General features: G+C 32.0%; 1 protein-coding gene across 2 annotated transcripts in view; it reads left to right on the top strand.

Moving 5' to 3' along the window:
* Nucleotides 1-23,725, top strand: part of LOC114343719 (neuroparsin-A-like) — a 262,805-nt gene that overhangs the window by 171,208 nt on the left and 67,872 nt on the right. The window contains exon 1 of one of the 2 annotated variants that reach the window (XM_028294562.2): nucleotides 10,360-10,667. The exons of the other annotated variant lie outside the window; for it this stretch is intronic. The gene's annotated coding sequence lies outside the window, so the exon portion shown is untranslated. Of the gene's footprint in view, nucleotides 1-10,359; nucleotides 10,668-23,725 lie in introns of those variants that run through there. 2 annotated transcript variants of the gene reach the window in all.

Here is a 23,725-nt window from a genome sequence, read left to right as displayed (position 1 = left end):
ATTAGTAAAACAATATCACTAAAAGTTATTATAGTTTCTTAAAATAATATAGGCTAACATTAAGGTATGAACTATTTTTAAAAAAAATTTGTTTTTATTTGAGGTTTTGATATATTTAACATCCTATAATAAATATAAGAAGAAATAATATTGCCGATTTTTTAATTGATTAGAAAAATCATGCCTGATATATTTTTAGCCCAGTAAATGAACGGAAAATTTGGCGATACCGTGTAATTTTCAGGGGCAACTCCGAATTGCATGAAAATTTGGATTTAGGTTCTACTTACCCTCCACTTCAAAGTTGAAATTGTGCCGTTGGTTGCTTTTACTTGGGGGGTGACAGTCACCCCTTCTCGGGGTTGAAAAAAACATACGTTCAAGATAAGACCGGAAATGGATAAATTGACTGATTTTAAGCAACTTTTGTTCTATAGAGTTTTTTACGCAAGTCAATAGTTTTCGAGTTATTTGCCATTGAAAATGTTGATTTTTCGACAAAAAAAACTACGTTTTCAGACGGTTTTTCGCAAATAACTCAAGAAATAAATATTTTATCGAAAAAAATATCCCCAGCAAAAGTGTAGCTTATAAAAAACCCAAAAAAATGGTGTATCAGTAAAGTCTATCAATCAAATAAAAACAAGGTTGTAGCTCATGAAAAATACGTTCTTATTCGTCTAATTCGAAATCACCGAAAAATTAAGCACTTTTCGGGAAAAATCCATTTAAACTTTTTTAAAGTGTTTATAAAAAGCTTTGTTTTAATTGCTAACAAAAGTTTTAGCATTAAAAATAAGCGAGTTACGCTCAAAATAAAGTTGGCCCTCTATTTTTTTGTAAAAAATCATGAAAATCTCGCCGTCTTTAGTTCCCCAAAATGAAATTAATCGCTACCGGTTTACAAACAATTTACTTACCTATCTCTTGTTTATATGATCTGTCAGTCTCACCGGTTTAAAGTGTTTATTTTTGAAAGGGTTATAGGTAATTGAGAAAGCTTGAATGGGTCACTAATCACAAGTGTATGCAAATTTTGAACAGCCATATCTTAACCAATTTTTGTCTTACAGAGAAACAAAATGAAACTAGCATATTTATAATAGCAAAACCTACATTTTTTTACTCTTTAAGATTTTTCTTATCACTAATACTTTTTAAGTTATTTTGAAAAAATGAAAATTTTTAAAGATTTTTTTTACTATAAAACCAAATGTTTTCAAAAATAAGCACTTCAAACCAATCAAACTTACAGATCATATAAACAATACACATACAGTTAAAATAGATGGTAAAGCCAAACGATTAATTTCATTTAGGGTCCTAAATAGAGGGGGGTTTTCACGATTTTTTTTAGCAAAAAAAGGGGCCAACTTTTTTTTCAGTGTAACTCGCTTATTTTTGATGCTGTAAACTTTTGTAAAAAAAAAACAAATAATAAGCTTTTCTTCGATACTTTAAAAATGTTAATAAGATTTTCCCGAAAAACGCTTCTTTCTTCGGTGATTTCGCGTTGAACTATTCGATTTGGAATTAGACGAATAAGAACGTATTTTTCATGAGATGCAACTTTGCTTGTGCTCAATTTGTAGACTTTACTGGTACACCATTTTTTTTGTTTTTTCATAGACTACACTTTTGCTAAAAATATTTATTTCAATAAAATATCTACTTTTTGAGTTATTTGGGAAAAACGGTCTGAAAACGTATTTTTTTTGTCAAAAAATCAACATTTTAAATCGCGAATAACTCGAAAAGTATTGACTTACGTAAAAAACTTTATAGAGCAAAAGGTGCTTAAAATAAGTCAATTTATCAATTTCCGGCCTTATTTTAAACACGCGTTTTTCACCCCCCGAGAAGGGGTAAATGTCACCCCCCAAGTAAAAGCAACCAACGGCACAAATTCAACTTTGAAGTGGAGGGTAAGTAGAACCTAAATCCAAATTTTCATGCAATTTGGAGTTGCCCCTGGAAATTACACTCCAAAACGGTCATATTGGGCTATTTGTAAAAAACTTTAACTTAAAAAATTGTCACATAACAATTGTTTTCTTCAAACAAATCTTGAGATAACATAATAACTTAAGTAGATATAAACTAGACTTTGTGACTTAAAAGTAATTATAAAACTCTGGCTCATTAGCAATTATTTAATTTAATTTTTTAATTTCCGGGCACCAATATTATTTTAGTTTTCACATGTAGTGCAATCATTGTTGACGTTTAATTTATTCAAATAAAATCACATTTGTTGATTGTTAATAAAATATTTTTGGAAATAATGTTAATAAGAACCTCCGTAAAATAAAAAACAAAAATAAAATAAAAACTCTGAACTGCTAATCTCCTAGACGTCTCTTTCTTCTTCGTCTTCTTCTTCTTCTTTTTGTGTAGACGTGACTCTGTCATGTATTTTTGAAAAATTTAAACGCAGAATAAAATATTAGTTTATTGCCGAGGGCCGAAAGTCCCGTAGAATAAACAAAAATTTCTTTTGAATGAAACATTTGCAACTAAAAATCACACTAAATTTATTCTTTTATTTTCACCCCTGTAACTTATTAAATTAAACATTATAGAAGTTTTCAGGAACTTTCGGCCCTCGGTAAAAATCTAATCTTTCATTCTGTGTTTAAATTTTTCAAAAATATTTATTAGTTTCCTCACGATTTAAAAAAAAAATGGATACCTACATTTAAAACACATTGAAAATTTTGACATGCATCAAAATTTTGCATTTTGCTTCGTTCCCCTTAAAAATCAAAAATCTTGACGTTTTTACCGTTATTGTGAAACTCATAAACTGATTAAATCTTTTTGTATTATTTCTACCATAGCTTCGAAAAAAATTCAGAAAAAAATGTGTTGGATATGTTGATTTTAAACCATACCCCCCCCCCCTTAACGGGAAAGGCGCAAAATGTCGCGTGTCAAAATTTTGAATGTGTTTTAAATGGATTCATTTTTTCAAATCCTGAGAAAACTAATAAATTTAATATTTTTGAAAAATTTAAACGAGATTGAAAGATTACATTATTACCGAGGCACGAAAGTCCCTGCAATAGTATATTATTCAAAGAGCATGTAATGATGGCTATTACTCATGATGATGATTTTATTGATTTTGTCTGTGTATTTCCTTCAGTTTTCATGCTATTGCTTTCACTATTCCTTGTGTTTCGAAATGTGTTCCTTCGTTGTCGATGATTTGTTTCGCTCTCCTTTTAGATTTTTGGATTTTTGGATTTTTCGTTTTGGAACCAGCGTCCGGTAGATCATTTCAGTGAAGTAAATGTGATTCAGATTCTCGATGGCCAACGTCTGCTTGGCTATCTGCAACACAAGAGCAACACAAGAGCATTACGCTGGTCCGGAATAAGAATGTCGTAACTGCAAATTTTGTCAATTCCTGTTTATTGTGTAATTAGTTTCTAAAATACTCTGCACAGATGATACAGAAGCGACAGAACTGTAACTATGTACTGAGCCACTATACGGTAGTTGCGTCGTTATTGAAATATGTACCATTTTAGACCTTGTTTCAGATGAATAATAACGCAACTGTAAATAAAGTTGAAAATGGGGGGACTAAATTAAGATAATGAAATTCGAACCAATAGAGATGAAACTACCACCATTGTATGAATAAAACGCCATACCGATGCTCCGGACGGTTACTCTTTATTTAATAATTATTTTTTTTAAGTATCGCTAAGATGGCGCTATTATCGAAAAAAAAATTATTAACGAATTATATAATATATCTACGAATATAATCTGTACAATTTATAAGACTATAAAAATCAAAGGAAATACCATTTTATAAATGTAATAAACATAATTGATTTGTTTTTATGCCAAATTGCAAATAGAATTTGACAATTGTCAGATTTAATTAAAATGCCATCTTGGAATAAATGTTATAAATGTGTATTATCGCGGACTAGCCTTTTTTCTCACATTTGTGACGCACTGAGAAATGCCTATGAAAAGGACCATACAGTGGATTTTTCCAATCAGGTACCTACCTAGTGTAATGTAGTGTGTGTGTGTTGAGTAAATGTCTTGTTGCTTAGCAAAGTCGACGTCGTTGTCTTTGCAAAGAGACGCTAATTTTACCCGAACGTCTGCGGTCCCTCCGGTAATTAATGCTTTTAATAATAAAATTGTTCTATTTAAGAAAATTTTCAATTGAAAATAAATATACGTTATTTTGAAGTTTATTTAAAAAATTATCTAATCATAGCACGCTTATTATTATAATATAGGTATACGAAGACAAACATCAGACAAACATCACGTTTTGAATTGATTAGAATTAAGTTCGTAATCGTAACAACTGAGTCATGTTTACAATCGTCGTCAGTTATCCAACAAACAAAAGAAATGTCACTCATTGATAGTGAGACTTTCAGTCGTTCTTTGGCTCAAGTGGAAGTTAGTTTGATGATCATGTTTGGATGCACAGCAAACTCTCCTATTTGTTTTAACATGTGGTTGTAAATTGTATGTATGTATAGCGTTAATACGCCTTTTAGGCCATTGCTGATTGGATAATTTCCATCGTCATCTTTTTTGAGCTGTCAGCTTCCAATCTCTGATTCCAACTCACTCACGCATTCCATTATCGCAATAATTCTCCATTTGCTTTTTGGTTTTCCTTTCTTTTTTGACCTCAGGTGCTCTCCAACCAATATTCTTGACTTGTCTACCCTTCTGCATTCTTTCTAGATGACCGAGCCATTCTAGTCTACATTTTCTCATTATTTTTTATATCGGCCGGTTAGTATACAGTTGGTTAACTTCTTCGTTCGTTCGTTTTCTCCCTCGACCACTTTTCCGCCAAATATTCTGCAAAGTATCTTTCTTTCCCAGGCTTCCAATGTGTTCTGCATGGTTTTATTTATAGTCCATGTCTCGGCGCCTTATAACATTGTGGGTCTAATTATCGTTTTGTATTTTCTTATTATGTATCGTTTTGTATTAATTATTTTGATCATAGCCCCAGCGCAACTACCACTCTTGGTCGGTGTTAACTGGATTTCTGTTTTTTCCTTACATTTCTGATTTCTGATCGATAAATGTACTCAAATTCTTTCTTTCTTTCTTCCTTTCTCCCCTTCCTTGTACCCTATCAGGGTGTCGGATTTGGGATCGCTATTTTAATTTACATTCACCCATCTCTTCCATTCTTTTCTGTTTTTCCGCCATTATTTTTAATTCCTCGAGTGATTTTGCTTTAACTTTTCCCGCCTCTACTATTTGCTGTATCCATTTTTTTCCTTGGTCTGCCTCTTTTTTTTTGCAATGTTCCTTGCTTCGTGGATTCTTTTCGTAATTCTGTTGGGTTGCATCCTCATCAAATGCCCATGCCAATTCATTTGTCTCTTTTTTAGTTTATTCATTATTGGTTCTTGGTTGGTAATTCTCCTAAGAGTCTCGTTGCTTAATCTATCCCATTTTGTCTTTCCAACTATCCTTCTTAAATGTCTCATCTCCATTGCATTTATTCTGCTCTTATGTTTTTCCAGAATTGTCCAGTTTTCACTTGCGTAGAGCACAGTCGGTGTCACTATTGTGTTATATATACTTATTTTTGTCTCTCTTGCAAGTTCTCTTTTCCCCAGTATTGGGGCTAAGGTATAGTATAACTTGTTTGATTTCTTTTTGCTCTATTTGTTATTTCCCAGTCTATTTTTCCGTCGTTAGTAATGATACTTCCCAGGTATTCGTAAGTTGTAACTATTTCCAGTTCTGAGTTTTTGCATTTATCTTTATTTCATTATCTTCTTTACCGTTGATTATGATTATCTTACTTTTTTCCTCGTTTATTTCCATTTTTAGCTCTTCTATTTCCTCTACCCATATATCCATTAGTTTCTGCATTTTGTTCTCGGAATCTGCTATTAGTACTATGTCGTCCGCATACATTAAGGACTCTATTGTTACCGGTTGTAATCTATGGTATCCTATTATTGCCTGTAGTTGGTTTGTTCTTGCTCTAGTTTTTCTTATTAATTCATTTATTACGATTATGAATAGCAAAGGGCTGAGACTATCTTCTTGTTTAATATCTCTATTTCAATTAAATTCATCTGATCGTTCCCCTGCTATTTGTACTCTTCCTTTTACCTCTTTGTAAGTACTTTCTATAATTTTTATCAATCCGTTTGGTACATTTATTTTCCTCAAGCATTCCCCTATAATTTGTCTTTCTATCGTGTCAAATGCTGCTCTTAGGTCTATGAATGCTAATACCAGTTTTCCCCCGTGTCTAAGCATCTTTCGATTAGGTTCCTGATGGTATATATGTTGTCATTTGTTTGTCTTCCTGGTCTAAAGGCAGCTTGTTCATATCCCAATTTCCTTTCTATTTCTTTCCTTAGTCTTTTCTCTATTATTTTCGTATACATTTTAAAGCACACCGATGACAGACATATAGCTCTGTAGTTTTCGCAATTTATATGTTCTTTTTTGTATATTGGTACAATTATGTTATTCTGTCAGTCTCTAGGGATTGCTTGTTTTTCCCACGCCTCTTTATATATTGTCCATAGCCAGTTTATTCCCTCTTCTCCCATGTATTTTACCATTTCCGGTTCAATTTCGTCATCTCCTCCTGCCTTGTCTATTTTTGTGTTTGATATTCCTTCTATTACTTCTTCTCTACTTATTTGGTCTATCTCTGTGTTTTCTTGGCCTTCATTTACTACATTTTCAACCTGTGTTACTTCGGTATTAAATTTTTCCTCATAATATTCTTTCCATATCCTAGCTATTTGTTCTGGGTTTATTTGAATTTGCATTGATCTATTTCTTACTGCATTTATCTCCTTTAAATGTACTCAAATTAAAATACATAATATAATCGTCCATCCTCTTAAATTCTACCTCTGATCCATCCTCCACCTCTAACTTAAAGTGTCTTATGCTGTTTCTTTCTTTGTCTCTCGCAATTTCCATGTACTTTAATTTATTTTTTATTCACTTTCAATCCAATCTTAGCACTAGCCCAAAACAGTATTTTTGCCGTCCTTGTCAGCTTTTCTCCGCTTCTTGGAATGAGATCCACATTTTCAGCATACGCCAGGCATTGGTGTTCCTTGTACAAAACACTGCCGGACTTCTTTATCTCATCCACTATCCCTAACAATTTTTTCAGAGCTATATTGAATAACAAAGTGGACAATGGGTCTCCTTGACGAACCCCTTTTTTCACTTCAAATTTTTCTGAGACTTTACCATTGCTATTCTCCTAGCTAGATTCTCTCCACATATTTTTCTAGTCGTTTTTTGATTAATATGGCGAGCACCATTAAATCTAACGAGGATATTCCTCTGTTTATAATTTGCGTATTCAGTTCTATTCCCCTTACTGATAAATATTATTATTGATTCTAATTATCACTAAAAGTTATACAAAAATTGCTCACAAGTTTCCTTACAAGTTATACAAAAGTGTCAAATATCTTGAACAATACAACCTTCGTAATTCATGCTTTTTATTCTTCTCTTTAAGGAAATATTAGATTTTCAATTGAAAATAAATATACGTTGATTTGAAGTTAGTATAAAAAATGATCTAAATATAGCACACATATTATAATAGAGGTATACAAAGAGATACATCAGACAAACATCACGTTCACTAATGTTTTGAATTGATTAGAATTAAGTTCATAATCCTAACAACTAAGTCATATTTACAATCGTCGCGTCGTACACAGTTATCCAACAAACAAAAATATCATTCCCACCCTCTTTGTAAAGCACTTCATAGTGTTAATTTTATTCTGGAATTTTCATGACCCGCCGAATCCCCCTGTATAGTGAGAGAGATACGAGTCGCCTAAAGAAATGTCACTCATCGATAGTGAGACTTCCAGTCGTTCTTTGGCTCAAGTGGTAGTTAGTTGCCAATCATCTCTGGATGCACAGCAAACTCTCCTGTTTCTTTTAACATGTGGTTGTAAATTGTATAGCCTTTAAGGCCATTGCTGAATGGATAATTTCCATCATCATCTTTTCTGAGCTGTCAGCTTCCAATCTTTAATTTCCAACTCACTGGCGCATTCCATTACCGCAATTCTCTCCATTTGCTTTTTGGTTTTCCTTTCTTTTTTGACCTCAGGTGCTCTCCAACCAATATTCTTGACTTTTTTTGTGTGAAGTTGATGGCCTTGGCCGAGCCAATTAGCCAGACTTTTGTTATTTTAAAAACAAACAATTTTGTTTCAATCAGAGGAATTATTTCTGTATTTCTAACTCTAAATACATAACAATCTAACATATTACAATGATTATCTGAATAATACACTGTTTTGGTTGTAAATATTTTTTTACAAATTTTTTTTTGTATTTTTTTATTATAATTTTCTTTTCTTTTTTTAATTATTATTTTTTTATTGTTTTTTTTTAATACGCTAAAACATAAATCCGATTCAAAATCTCAGAGGTTTACATCTTCTTAGTTTTTTTTTCTTTTTTTTTTGCTCTTTTGTTTCTTTTTTTTTTTCTTTCTTAAAGCAAAAAGTATCGCTATCATTTCAGCGGTGTATATCAATGATTCACAAGGCAATTTGAATAATTTTTAAAATCCACTTTGAATATTGATTATTGCACATCCTACTTTGTTTTGTACTTTGAATCAATCTATATAGTAAAACTGATAATGTGGCCATTTATGAAGTACAAATGATTGAAAAACGACTGGATTTAAATTGATATCCATAAAAAAAGTATTAATTTCTTTTGAGAAAAGTTTTTCTAATACATGGGAATACATAGGTAAAACTTGATTTTCATAAGTATAGGAAGTACTTCGGTATTGAGATATTTTCAAGCAAATATCTACAAGGAGGGAACATTCTTTCTTATTCCAATATTTATGAGTTAGATCTAAAATTTATAACTTATGTATATCCTGCAGATAGTTTGTATTTTTTTCTATGGTTCTAGTAATGAATTTATCACTTAAAAGCTGTCGTGGAAATTCCAAGGGTGGTTCTATCGCCTCAACTTCCATTATATTAACGGGTGTAGACTTCAAATATCCAAGACAAAGTCGAAGACATTTATTTTTTTGTATTTCTAATTTATTCAAATTTGTTTTTGCAGCAGTTCCATACAAATGACAACTGTAATCGAAAATAGGACGAATCATAGTACGGTCAAATAAAAGTGCTATATTTCAATCCGCAATCCCAATTATTTCTACAAAAAGCTCTTAAAATATTCATTGCATTTTCAGACTTTTTAATGACATGATGGATGTGATCCTTACATAGAAGTTTTCTATCTAAATAAGTACCGAGATATTTTATACAATTTTTAATAGGATATTGAATTTTACCTACTGCCAAAATAACCTTGTGGAATTTGACGATTTCTGGAGAAAATGCAAATTTCTGTTATAGATTCTGATATTGCTAAACCAATATTTTGGTAGTGATTAAGAACAGCTTTAATTGAGACATTAAAATTATTTTTACACATATCCAATGATTTGTGGGATGTGTAAACTACTACATTGTCTACCCTTCTGCATTCTTTCTAGATGACCGAGCCATTCTAGTCTACATTGTCTCATTATTTTTTATATCGGCAGGTTAGCATACAGTTACTTAGTTAACTTCTTCGTTCGTTCGTTTTCTCCATTCTCAGTGAGAAAAGAAATCAGCTTAAGCAATAACTTGTTTATATTCGTACTTTAGCTGCTGCTTCTTCTTCTAGTTCCATGACCATTGTCGATTGTTGGATATCATGTTGGCTACCATATTCGCTATCGTGACTTTATTGGCAGCAACTCTGAATTATGATATAGTCGATTTCCGTATCATTGTCTAGATTCTAGATCTTTCAGACATGATTTTCTTATTCGACCGGAAGGGATGTTTCCTAAATGATCAGAGTACATAAGATAAATAAAAATAACCTTTTGGTGAACATCTTTATTTAATTCGTATGTGCATCCGCTTATTTTTTCTAAATCTAATCTAATTTTTCTAATCTTCTTGTATTTTTTCTTAGTGTAGCCACAGTAAAAATCGCACAGAAATGAAATTTCACACAGATTTTAACTGAAAATAAATATATATTATTTTGAATTTTATATAAAAATGATCTAATTATAGCACACATATCATTATAATGTAGGTATACAAAGACAAACATCAGACAAACATCACGTTCACTAATGTTTTGAATTGATTAGAATTAAGTTCGTAATCGTAACAACTAAGTCATGTTTACAATCGTCGTACACAGTTATCCAACAAACAAAAATATCATTCCCACTCTCTTTGTAAAGCACTGCATAATGTTAATTTTATTCTGGAAGTTTCATGACCCGTCGGAATCCCCCTGTATAGTGAGAGAGATAAGAGTCGCCTAAAGAAATGTCACTCATCGATAGTGAGACTTCCAGTCGTTCTTTGGCTCAACTGGAAGTTAGTTTGCCGATCATCTTTGGATGCACAGCAAACTCTCCTGTTTCTTTTAACATGTGGTTGTAAATTTTATTGTATTAATTCGAATGTGCAAAGACGATGGTTTTTTTAATTTTGTGATTATGCTAGTTTTATCCAAAGATTGTTGTTGTTTTTGTCAATTCCAACATTTGGAATCTACTAGAGAGGCTGTGCGTACAATCAAATGCCAAATAGGTAAGATTTTTATAAAATTATATTTTTTTAGAAATCTTTTTAAATCCTAATTATAATCTACAAAATATACACCTAATTTTATTCATTGTATTTGGACCAAATACATCCTTTTTTGATATAACTAACACTAAAAATATTTATTTAATTATTTAACTATTTTACAAAGAGCGTAGGCGCAAAATTTCGGGCAAATGCTTTTTAAAGACATTCATTTTTTTCGAATTGTGAGGAAACCAATAAGTATTTTAGGGCCGACAGTCCCTGAAAACTTCTATACTGTTTATTTTAATAGGTTACAGGGGTGAAAATAAGAGAACATTAAGTGTGAACTTTAATTTTAAATATCTGATTAAAAATTTTTGGTTATTCTAAGGGACTTTCGGCCCTCGGTAATAATGTAATCTTTCGTTCTGCGTTTAAATTTTTCAAAAATATTTTTTAGTTTTTCCAGGATTCGAAAAAAGTTAAGGCATTTAAAAACATTTGTCCAAAATTTTGCGCCTACACCCTTATGTAGTATGGTGTTCCCTGAATTCTTTTTATTTAAACTTCCTTGTATACCTACTCCTAATAATTATTTTTGATATAATATCAGAGAATCGAGAACCTTTAACGTTAACATTATTTTGTATTTATGTTAATTATCTTAAAAAAAGTAGTTGGTAAAAACCTCGATAATAGTTACTCAAAACACTAAAATTTTGTGAACTTATCTATTTAAAATTTATTATCATGCTGTGGTCTTAATCGATTTTTTGTTTGTTTTATGTTCTAAAGAATAAAGAACGTTATAATAAAACAAATATGTTGTACACATAGGCAATAGAATCTTTCATTGTGGAAGAATTCTTTAAATTCTTAGATTTCTTTGGACACAGGGCCGAAAATAACGGACCTGCAAGGGTTGCACTGCAGGAGAGCGCCCATATTTCGTCTTCTTCTTGTACTTCTTTTTCCTGTCAGACGTTGGCTATCATCACAGCTATCCGTACCTCATTGGCGGCTGCTCTGAAAAGATCTATTGAGCTGCAACTATACCATTCTCTTAAGTTTCTCAGTCAGGATATTCTTCTTCTACCTATGGATCTTTTACTCTTAATTTTACCTTGCATTATGAGCCTTAATATCTCATAGTTCACACCTCTGGTAATGTGACATAAATATTCCAGCTTTCTTGTTTTGGTGTTCTTTATCACCTCGCAATCCTTTTGTATCCTTCTGGACACTTCTGCATTTGTAACTCGTTGGATCCATGGTATTTTCAAAATCCTTCTATAGCATCTCATCTCATATGCTTCCAACTTTTTATATTGTCTACTTTTAGTATCCAGCTTTTCATTCCAAACAACAAAGTCGAGAACACGTAGCATCTTAAGACTCTTGACCTCAGCTCTAAAGCAATGTACTAAAATAAAAAAATACTAGTTACTGAAGGACGCCTATAATAGTTTTGCAGGTGGGCACCTTATACGCTAGCGCCGGAATTAGGATGCTAGGATTTTGGACGTAGATGTTTTGCATGTTATGCCAGAAATATCTCTCTTTGTTTAGAGTAGAGACAGTGGCGTAGCGTGAGTGTCGGTTGCCCGGGGCGGAAGACAATTTTGCCGCCCTCTTGTTTAGGTATTTTAATTTAATATATAGTGTACATGACATACATTAATTATAGAGAACTTTTCGGCGAGAATAGTCATAATAATTTTGCATTATACAGGTTAGATTTTAAATAAAAAAGTTTATCTAAGTTTTACAATCACGTTTATTAATACAAAAATTATTTTATTTTAACCATATAACTTAGGTACGACCGACAAGACTAAATAAATCATTTTTTAATTAGAACTAGAACGCTACTAGAATGTTATATTTTTATTGCAAAGCAATATGAGTATTTGTTAGAATTAAAAACAAAACTTCCGTCTTGAATTAAAAATTTATACTTTTACTTTTTTAAGAACAAAGTCTTTTATTGCACCGTCAATGTCTATCACATCACATACTTCTTGCTCAATAGACAAAATAGCCCAATTAGTTAGTCTTAGAGTACTCATTGTCGATCTTAAATAATTTTTAATCAATTTCAATTTTAAAAAACTTCTCTCACAGCTGGCATTCCTTATAGCAAATGTGAAAAATATTCGGAACATTATTAAAATATTGGGTAGAGTATATTCCAGCTTGGATTTAACAATAAATTTAAATAATTCGAGTGAGTCTGCATTAATCAATTTATTTTCGTTGCCTGTAGCAGCAACGAAAGTCCGCAGTCGAAGTCTTTCCAGCTTGAAATCCTGCTCGTCAATTCCATCAGATGCGTAGTCTAGATTACATTCAGTGTTGTCTGGATCTAATAATATAGCCACCGTTAGATAAGCAAACTTATTCGTTAAATTCTGTAGCTGTTGAACACACTCACGAATTTCTACAATAACTCTATCTAACGAAGAAAACAGCTTTCGTCTCAATTCATTTTCACAAGAAAAGTTAGCATCTCTAGTTCCGTCATTAAAAATGTGCCTTCTTGTTATGCACCTCCGAGGTTTTATGGAAGTTCCAAGTTCTTCACACATATTTTTTGCATAACCTACGGCGCCATTTGCTCATGTCTCTCTTTTCTTTGTCAATATCATCTGCACAGCATTTACTTTCTGAGCGTACAATCTTATGTCAAGTCCTCTTTGTAAATATTTTGCGCATCACTTCATGTAGCACCGGTTGGCACAGGCCCAAAAACAAATATAAGAAAATGACTGCATCGAAACTAGTAAAGCACCTGCATCTGTCCTAGTGTTTAAGCTTTCACCTGCCTCAGTTTTTCATCTGCTTTCACCTCAGTTTTTCCAAAGTGACAAGAATATCTTTGTAATGATGCCAAATCACATTTACGTCATCGCTTCTTGCACTCCACCGCGTCTCTTGAACCCTTTTAAGCTTTTGCCTGTAGCTGCTATCAGAACTTCCCAACGATGTGTCGATATGGAAAAAAAAGAAAAGCAACGTTCTAAAGTGCCGAAAAAAGTTATTGAATCCACCTCAACTGAGGCAGCGTGTAAACAAACTAGGTTTAACGAATGATTTGAGCAAGGTACGAATTCAGCTTTAGGGTTTATTTCTTGAATTCTTTGGTGAACTCCTGAATCCTTGACACCCACAACAGCAGCATTATCATATGATTGGCCTCTCCAGTTGCGTATATCTAGGCCGTCAGCTTGAATCTTGTTCAAAATCATCTTTGAAATTCCTTCAGCAGTTTTGTCTTTAGTTTCAATGAAATCTGTAGAAGATTCCATTACTTTTACTTCCTGATTTTCAATTACTACGTATCTTAATACCTGACTTGTTTGATCTTTATGAGAAAGATCTGAAGTGCTGTCGAATATATGTAATTGAATAATACTTAGCCTTTTTATTTGTCCGATGATATTTTAGCGAAAATTATTTCTAAAAAAGGCAATAAATTCGTTTTGTATTTGTGGTGACATATAAGTGATTGAAATTTTGCCACATATTTTAGATCTTACAAGATGTTCACGAAGTACAGGATCGTATAGACGTTTCCCACAAGGTAGTATAGACGTTATTGCCAGTCGCTACAAAATATCATTCATATTACAAATTATAAAAGTAATGAAAAATTCCTTGCTCCTTTCAATCGGTTCGAATTTGTAGTTGCGATAAAAATATAAAATGGTTCAAATATTTACCAAATACTTTTATTATTTACTGTTAAATTTTGCCGCACCCTAAAAAGTGCCGCCATAGGCGGGCCGCCCCCACTACGCTACGCCACTGAGTAGAGATAACATTCTGAAACAGTTCTATGGATGCTTTAAATATCTGTTTTTTCTTTCCATCATTTTCAACATTTGATTTCCGGTGTGGCTATTGTATTTTTTGTTTACGTATCTAAACTGATTTTAGACATGTAAGTAGAGTCGAAATGAGAAAATTGGTGGTTGCAAATAGATGGTCGCTGGTCAACAAAAAAATTAATAAAATATTTCCCTTTATGCCTTCTTAGGTCGGCATCATTCTTTTGTTTATCCTGAATGCTACCATCCTCTATCTAACAAATCAGTCGAGGAGATTCATCTTTGAACACAGACCTTCTGTTCTGGAAAGAACTTACTGATGAGATACTACCACATTGAATGATTTTTCAAACGTCATGAATGCCACTACACAACCTTAAATGGTCTAGAGTCTAGCCGATTAAGTGAAAAATGACCTCCAGCGATATTCAAAAAATAAAACACCATCTTATTCTACATCAAAAATTATTCGACCAAAAATATTCTTGCCTAGCCAGAACTTCAAAAAAAAATTAAAATAGGGTTTTTCGTTTTTTTTTTGGCGATATCTTCGGTTTGCATCATCGTACAAACTTCCATTTTCTTTCGTTTTGTATTTTTTTAGTTTTATATTGCCTATATGACCTTGAACCTTGAATGCTGCATCAATGAAAAAACTAGAATCATTCGAGCTGTGGGTGTACAGAAGAATTCTGAAAATATCGTGGACAGAACACGTCACAAACAAAGTGGTTCTGAGAAAGATAAACAAAGAAATGGAAATCCTAAATACCATCAAAACAAGAAAATTGGAATATCTCGGACATATTACACGTGGACAGAGATACAACTTGCTCCAATTGATTATGCAGGGAAAGATTCAAAGAAAAAGAAGAATAGGAAGACGCAGAATATCGTGGCTGCGTACGGATGTACATCAAATGAACTTTTCAGAGCAGCCGTCTCTGAAATCCGAATAGCTATGATGATTGCCGACCTCCGTCGCGGAGATGGCACTTAAAGAAGAAGATAGCATAATCTTTTTTAAAAATTTTTGACGCAAAATTCAGGTTTTTTTGCTTTTGAAATTTTTAAAATTTAATTTAAAAAAAATTTTAGCCGATCAAAATGCCGAAAAAGAAACAGTTTTTCAAATTTTTATAGGTGGGGCATCATGGTCAAAATAATGAAAAATCATTTTTTTTAGGTATTTTCTGTCCGTGTTGACTCCCGATTCAGTTTTAAAATCATTTCTTTGTATTTTCCTTCAAATACATCCCAAAAAAGACCAAAAGAATTTGTAGAGCTCTAGACCTGAGCATAACCTCAAAAAAAAAATCAAAACGTTTTTTTTTGTTTTTTTGACGATATCGTCGGTTCTCATCATCTTAGAAACTTCTTTTTTCTTTTAATTTGTAGTTTTTTATTGCCTATTACACGTTATTTCTTACAAAATTTTTGACGCGAAATACAATTTTTTTACTCCTTTAAAATTTTTACACAGGGTGTTTCTAAATAGGTGTGACAAACTTTAAGGGGTAGTTTTACATAAAAATAATGCCAGTTTGCTAAATAAACATATATCCGCAAATGCTTCGTTTCCAAGATACGGGGTGTTACATTTTTTATTACAAACTAAATATTTATTTATTGCTTTAAAACCGGTTGAGATCTGCAAATGAAATTTCATAGGTTTTAATTCCTTATTTTTTGACATACAACTAAGAATTTTATATACACAAGTGGCGCGCAAGCGGGCAATGGTCTAATTTTTTTAAAGAAAAAAATAGTACGCCACTGAGATATTGCATATTAAAAATCATTTTTTAATTCCTCGTTCAATTTGTGACAAACAATCTATCTTTTCCTTTTCCTTTTTGTCATACGACGCGCCATTTTTATCGCCAATCTTAACGCTTACAAAGTTTTCAACATACTATATGAATGTGTAATGTATATAAACTTATTTCGAACACATTGTAAGCGTTAAGATGGAAAAGTCAATTTACTCCCATTAAAGGGGAGGCCGTTATAAAAATGTAAGCATTTCATGTAATTATAAATGTAATAATATATTTCTAATATCCTTTTTAACTTTATTTGTTAATAATTTTTTTGCAAACTATACTTCAATTTTATTTTCAAACATCTAAATTTATTCTATAATCTATATCATAATTCACTTTACTATCAAATGATATTTATGTAGATTTTATTTATAATTTAAAATAATTCAATAAATTATTATATTTGCTCCTAGCGCCACTACTTGCTAACGTATCAACGAAGTATACGTTATTTACTTTTGACAGTACCGTCAAAGTCAAACTAAATATTAATGTAACATAATTTGTTTAAAATTTAAATAATAAATAAATAATAAAATTCCTTTATTTAATTTTAAAAACGATATTTTAATATATAATATGCCTATATAATTTGTTTAAAATATAAATAATATTATTTTTTATTTATTTTGCTCAACAGGCCATGTAGGCCCTGGGCGTGAAAAACAAAATTACATTTTTTTACTGTACATATCTACAATATACAATATTAATTTGTCTATTAAAAAATACATCATATAAATATATACATACAGCGTGTCTACTTAAGTTGGAAACATATGGGAAACTTTTTTGTTATTGATTTTATGAAAAAAAGTTATTCTTTATAAAAGTTCTGCATGCTCTTAAACCTAAGATTCAATCACCAGATATCAAATTTTGTCAATATTATACGAGGTATGTCAAAAAATATAAACTTCGTTCAAGAGTAAAGTGCCTTTATTCCTCTCAATATCGAAAATTATTATTATGAAAAGTTGTTTGGAAATAAAAACTAAGATCAAATATGCAATCACATGCTTCTAATTGGAAAAAAATATTTTCCAAATTTTTCTCAAATTTATTGATACTAACTTCGTTTTTATTTATTACACATACGATAACTCTGTTATTATTACTTTTACGAAAAAAAGGTATTCTTTATAAAAAGCTCTGTATGTCCTAAGACCGAAGATGTAACCATCAGATATCACATTTTATTAATTTTATACGAGGTATGTCAAAAAATATGAATTTCACTCAAGAGTAAAGTACCTTTATTTTTTACAATATTGAAAAGCGTTATTAAAAAAGTTGTTTCGAATTAAAAACTATGTTTCAATATGCAATTACATCCTTCTAATTGAAATATTGTGAAATATAAAGGTACTATAATCTTGAGAGAATTTCATATTTTTTGACACACCTCGTATAAAATTAATAAAAGTTGATATATCATGGTTGTGTCTTAGGTTTTAGACCATGCAAAGCTTTTTATGAAGAATAACTTTTTTTCGTAAAATGAATAATAAACGAGTTATCATATTTGTAATATTTAACAACGATGTTGGGTATCCATAAATTTAAGAAAAAAATTTTATTTCAATTAGAAGCATGTAATTGCATATTTGATCTTAGTTTTTAATTCCAAACAACTTTTTATCATAAGAATTTTCGATATTGAGAGAAATAAAGGTACTTTACCCTTGACCGAAATTCATATTTTTTGACATACCTCGCATAATATTGAGAAAACTTGATATCTGATTATTGAATATTAGGTTTTGGGACATGTAGAACTTTTTATAAAGAATAACTTTTTTTCGTAATATTAATAATAAAAAAGTTTCCCATATGTTTCCAACTTAAGTAGACACGCTGTATATATAGCTCTCATTTTACAATTCATGGCACATTGTCCTGTTACAATTTCTCTTGCGCTCTTCTTACCACTTCTCTCCATTCTCTTCTGTCTAATACCTTGTTTCTCCAGTTATCTATTTTTAATTCTCGTAAATCTGCTTGGACGCTGTCAGACCATATTTTACGGGGTCTTCCTTTCCTTTTTTCCTACTGGTTTCCTGTTCAATATCATCCTGGTCATTCTATGGTTTTCCAATCTTTGCACATGTCCCAGCCATCTTATTCTATGCGCCTTTATTATTGCGGTGATTTTTGGTTCCGTATACAGCTCTTCCAACTCTTTATTTGTTCTTCTTCTCCATCCCATTTGTGTATTTATGCCTCCGTAAATTGATCGGAGAATTTTCCTCTCCCATCTTTCTAATCTTTCTTCATCTGCCTTTCTTAAAACCCATAATTCAGCTCCATATAAAACCGTAGCTCTAATCACTGTCTTGTAAATTCTTTCTTTTGTTTTTCTTGAAACAAACTTAGATTTCATTAAGGATCTCAGCATTCCGTATTTCTGGTTGCCTTTTGTAATTCTGGATTCTATTTTTTTATCCTCATGTCCATTTTCCATTACTTTCACACCAAGGTAAGTAAACTCTTCCACTCTGTCAAAACTGTATATGTAATCTTTCTCCCCTTGTATTTTTATAAACTCTTCATTGTCTTACTGCGTATCACCCATTACCATGTATTTAGTTTTCTTTTCATTTATCTTTAGGCCAAACCTATTTGCTTCTTTTTCTATCTTTTTCACAATTCTTCTCAATTCTTTCTTTGATTTTGCTAATATTGTTAGATCATCCGCAAAAACAATACATTGATGTTCATTTTTAAATAAGGTTTCTTCCATTTTATGCTGCAATTCCTCATTATTACTTCAAGAAAAAGATTGAACATCGTGGTTGACATCGGGTCACCCTGCCTGAGTCCTTGTTTGATTTCGAAGTCCTCTGAGATGTCTTTCCACACTACTTCGCTTTTCGTTTTTGCCAACGTCATTTCAATCAAGCTAATCAATTTTTTGGGGATTTGTAATTGTTTCAGAGCACGGTACATTTCTTTTCTATTTATACGATCATATGCCTGCTTGAAATCTACGAACAGCGCACACAGGGTCGTTTTGTACTCATAGCAATTTGATTGTAATTCTTTTAGCGTGAAAATCTGGTCTGTTACCGAACGGTTGGATCGAAAGCCTGCCTGGTACTCTCCCACAGTATCCTCCATGTATTCGTTCAGTCTTCCACGTATGGATTGTGCTATTATCTTATACCCTGTCTCTAGGAGTGCTATTCCCCTATAATTTTCACATGTTTGTTTATCTCCTTTTTTATGTATGGGGCAGATTCTAGCCAGCATCCAGTCATTTGGCATTTTTTCCTCTTCCCATATCTTTTTCACCAGCCAATATAGTTGCTCGTACAGTTGTTCTCCTCCTGCCTTTAACATTTCAGCTGTTATTTCTGTCGCTCCTGGACTTTTGTTGCTTTTAAGTTGGCTGATTATATTCATTACCTCTTGTTTTGTTGGCGTCCCCACTATCGTATCGTTTTCTTCCATGTTCTGTATTATGTCCATCTCGTCCTCTTCAACATTTTTTAATAGCTCTTCGAAATAATTTTTCCATCTTTCTAGCACCTGCGCTGTTTCACTTATTAGTAATCCTTCTTCATTCTTAATATAGATGCTTCGACTCTGATATCCTTTGTCCATTCTTTTAACCTCTTGGTAAAATGACCTTATTTCTTTAGTTTAAAATTTTTCTTTAATTTCCTTTAGCTTATCTTCTTTGGATACTTTCTTCTTTCTCCTACATTGTCTTTTCATTTCCCTTCTTGCGTCCCTATACACATTTCTGTTATTCTCATTTTCTTTTAATAGCATTATTTGTCTAGCTTTCCTAACTGCTTCAGCTGCTTTTTCACATTCTTCATCATACCAGTCATTTACTTTTCCTTTTCTCATTGTACTGTTTAGAAAAGCCTTATTTGCATTCATTACTGATGTTTTTACTTTCTCCCATCTTTCTTCGATTTCCATTTCTTGTGCGCATGTTGCCAGTTCTATTTCTATTTTCTCTTTATATTTATCTTTTACTTCTTCATTTTCAATAGGGTCGAATTGTATTTTCTCTTACCTTCCGTTCTTTTCCTTTTTCCCTTCCCGGTCGAACCCCAGTTTCTCTTCATGTCACTTTTACTAGGTAGTGGTCTGAATTGCATTCTGCTCCTCTCATGCTTTTTATTTTTGATATAAAATTCATGTCCATTTTTTCTATTACTATATGATCTATTTGGTTAATTGTTTTTCCGTCGGGCGACTTCCATGTCCCTTTGTGGATTTCCTTCCGGCGCAGTTGTGTACTTCTTATTACCATATTTCTCTCCATTACAAAATATACTGCTCGGTGCCCCTTATTATTTCTTATATCATGTTTGCTATGTTTCCCTACTATGTTCTCATATATATCTTCTTTTCCAATCTTTGAGTTGAAATCGCCCATTATTATTTTCACATCCTATTTCGGTGTTTTTTCGTATTCCTCCTCTAGTTGCTCATAGAACATGTTTTTCTCATCTTCATCCGCATCTTCTATGGGAGCAAGCACATTTATAATGCTTATATTTCTTCTTTCCCCTTTCATTCTTAAAGAACACAGTCTGTCAGTTATAGGCTTAAAAGCTATTACCCTTGATTTCAAGTTTTGCTGTAGTATGAAACCTGTTCCTCTGGTTCTGTCTTTTCCACCACTTTTAAAAAAGGTTGTGCCCTCTATAAATAATAAAGAAATAATAAAACTCTCCTGGGGTTATTGTCCCAGACACACAGCGTTTCCGGTTGACGTGTCGTCATAGGTTTTTACAAGATTTTTTTAAGATAAGGTTTTTACGCAATTGAGTTATGTTTTTTATTACATTAACGAATTTCCCGACAAAGACTTAAACGTAAACATCCTTCTTACATCCTTAAAAAAATGATTGAAAGTACCTTAATTTTTTTAATTACTTCTTTTATATAATGGACTAAATATGTAATATTTTCTGCTATCATCATCCGTAATCCGCTAATTGCACTATTTCCTGAATATCCTAAATCGTTATAATCTAAGAGCTAGTGAACCCTCCGAGGTGATAATTCATAGCACACCAAGGCTAAAAACCATGACCTGACAGACATCAGCCCAGGTGAATCGAAAAGTGCATAGTTTAGGGAAAAAATAAACTTTCTCCTGTAAAGTTTAAATTTAAGTATGTGTTTGAGTAAGTCATTTAGAAGAAATGTGTACAATGACAGGCGATTCTGAACAGCATAAGACCTTGCCAGGCGAGGTTAAAGATTATAGGTTTTTCCTAAAATTATTTTTTTTGCACCGAACACAGTTTTTTTAGGGTTTTTGAATCATTCCAAACAGAAAAGGTCTTTAGTGACTTTTCTCTTAGGTTAATAGTTTTTGACATATAAGCGATTAAAAATTTACAAAATCGCGAAATCGGCCATTTTTAACCCTGAATCGAACATTTAACTGAAAATTTTAATGTTGCCAAGGTAGGTAGATATTCTTTAAACATCTGAAATCCCGAAGAGTTTTTTGCAATACAATATCGAAATCCCCTTTGTTTTTAATTGCTAATCAAGCGGGCCCAACACTGTAGTGTATGTGAGTGCATGAGTGTAAGTTTGCATAAATTAATTATCTCAAGAAGGGGCAAATTTGAAGGTAAATTCTCAGACAGGTCGATTTTTTTTTAAATTAGGAATTTTTGGCAAATATAATACTAGTAACATTCATCAGGACGTGCCGACGTAATCGATGATTTTTTTAAATGAGAGTAGTAGGGGTTGTGTGATAGCTTATTTGAAAGGCTATTTAATTCTCTATTCAGCGATATAAACATTAACATAATTATTTATACAGTGTGTACCAAAATTTTTTTTTGTGTAAATTAATTTAATAATTTTTTTTGTACACCCTGTATAAATAAGTATGTTAATGTTTATATTACTGAATAGATAATTAAATAGCCTTTCAAATGAAGTATCACACAACCTATACTGTCATTTAAAAAGTAATTGATTACGCCATCACACCCAGATGAATGACGTCACTAGTATTAGATATATGCCAAAAAGTCCTAAGTTAAAAATAAAAATCGACCTGTCTGAGAATTTCTCTTTAAATTTACCCATTCTCGAGATAATGAATTTAGGCAAACTCAAACGTCCTCACTTATACTACAGTTCGCGCCCACTTGATTAGCAATTAAAAACAAAGGGGTTTTTGATATTGTATTGCAAAAAACTCTTCGGGATTTCATCAATCGATGTTTAAAGAATATCTATCTACCTTGGCAACATTGAAATTTTTAGTTAAATGTTCTATTCAGGGTTAAAAATGGCCGATTTCGCGTTTTTGTAAATTTTTAATCGCTTATATAATATGTCAAAAACTATCAACCTAAGACAGAGGTCGACAAACTTCTAATCCAAAGAGACAAATATGAACACTACAACAATTAAAAAAATTGGGAGCCAAATCTGGTTGTTCAGCAAACTTTTATTACGCTAAATAAAACTAAAGGGTCTAATAGTCAGTCGGTTAAGATAGTGAAAAATGCTCCCAGCGATATTCCAAAAATAAAAGAACCATATGTTGTACCTCAAAAAGTATTCGACCAATAAAATGTTTAAACCCTTAGCCCCATCCATAAACCCCCAAAAAATTAAAAAGTGTTTTTTCGTTTTTTTGTCAATATCTTCGTTTCTAATCATCGTAAAAACTTCTATTTTCTTTCGTTTTGTATGGTTTTATTTCCTACAACACTGTATTCTTTACAAAATTTTTTAAATGTTGATATGTAGAACCGAAAGGGCAAAGAACAGCAAACGTGAGCTTTTCTAGCTGATCATAAGAATCAGGAATATTATTTCAAGCGTTAAAAATGATCATATCTTCCTTCTCCAGGTCATTCAAAACAGACCACTTCTTGTGTTGTGATTATTTTTTCTTTTCCAATATTTCCAACTCAACACAAAGACGTTCACATTTAGAGCGCCGTACCTGCTTGTTTTTTAAATCCAGAAATTGTATTTATTTCAAAGGGAGAAAATTTCAACCCAGTTGTTTTACCATTAAGAGAATTTTTGACAAATACTAAAGCTTGTAAGTTTGGTAAAAGCTAATTTATTAGAAAACGATGTAATGTTTTTCCTACAAATTCTTTTTTTCCAAAGGAACATATTATTGCGCTTTCCGTGGATATTTGTGCCAGAGCCGCACCTAAGGAGCCACGGAGCCACATCCCATATAGCACACAACGTCCGATGGACGTCCATATAACGTAGATTTAAAGTCCAAACGTCCATGGGCCAAAACTGGACGTACTATGTACGTCCATTACGCGACGTCCATTGGACGTTTGATTTGAACGTACCTTGGACATCCATTTGTGGTCCATGGAGATTTTAAACAAAATGCGACTATTATTATGAGTAATTATATATAGCTTCTTGTTTTAATCAAAGCAAT

This window comes from Diabrotica virgifera, chromosome 2 (genome assembly GCF_917563875.1).
Source record: "Diabrotica virgifera virgifera chromosome 2, PGI_DIABVI_V3a".
Classification (NCBI taxonomy): Eukaryota; Metazoa; Arthropoda; class Insecta; order Coleoptera; family Chrysomelidae; genus Diabrotica; species Diabrotica virgifera.
This window is presented reverse-complemented; position numbering and strand designations above follow the sequence as displayed.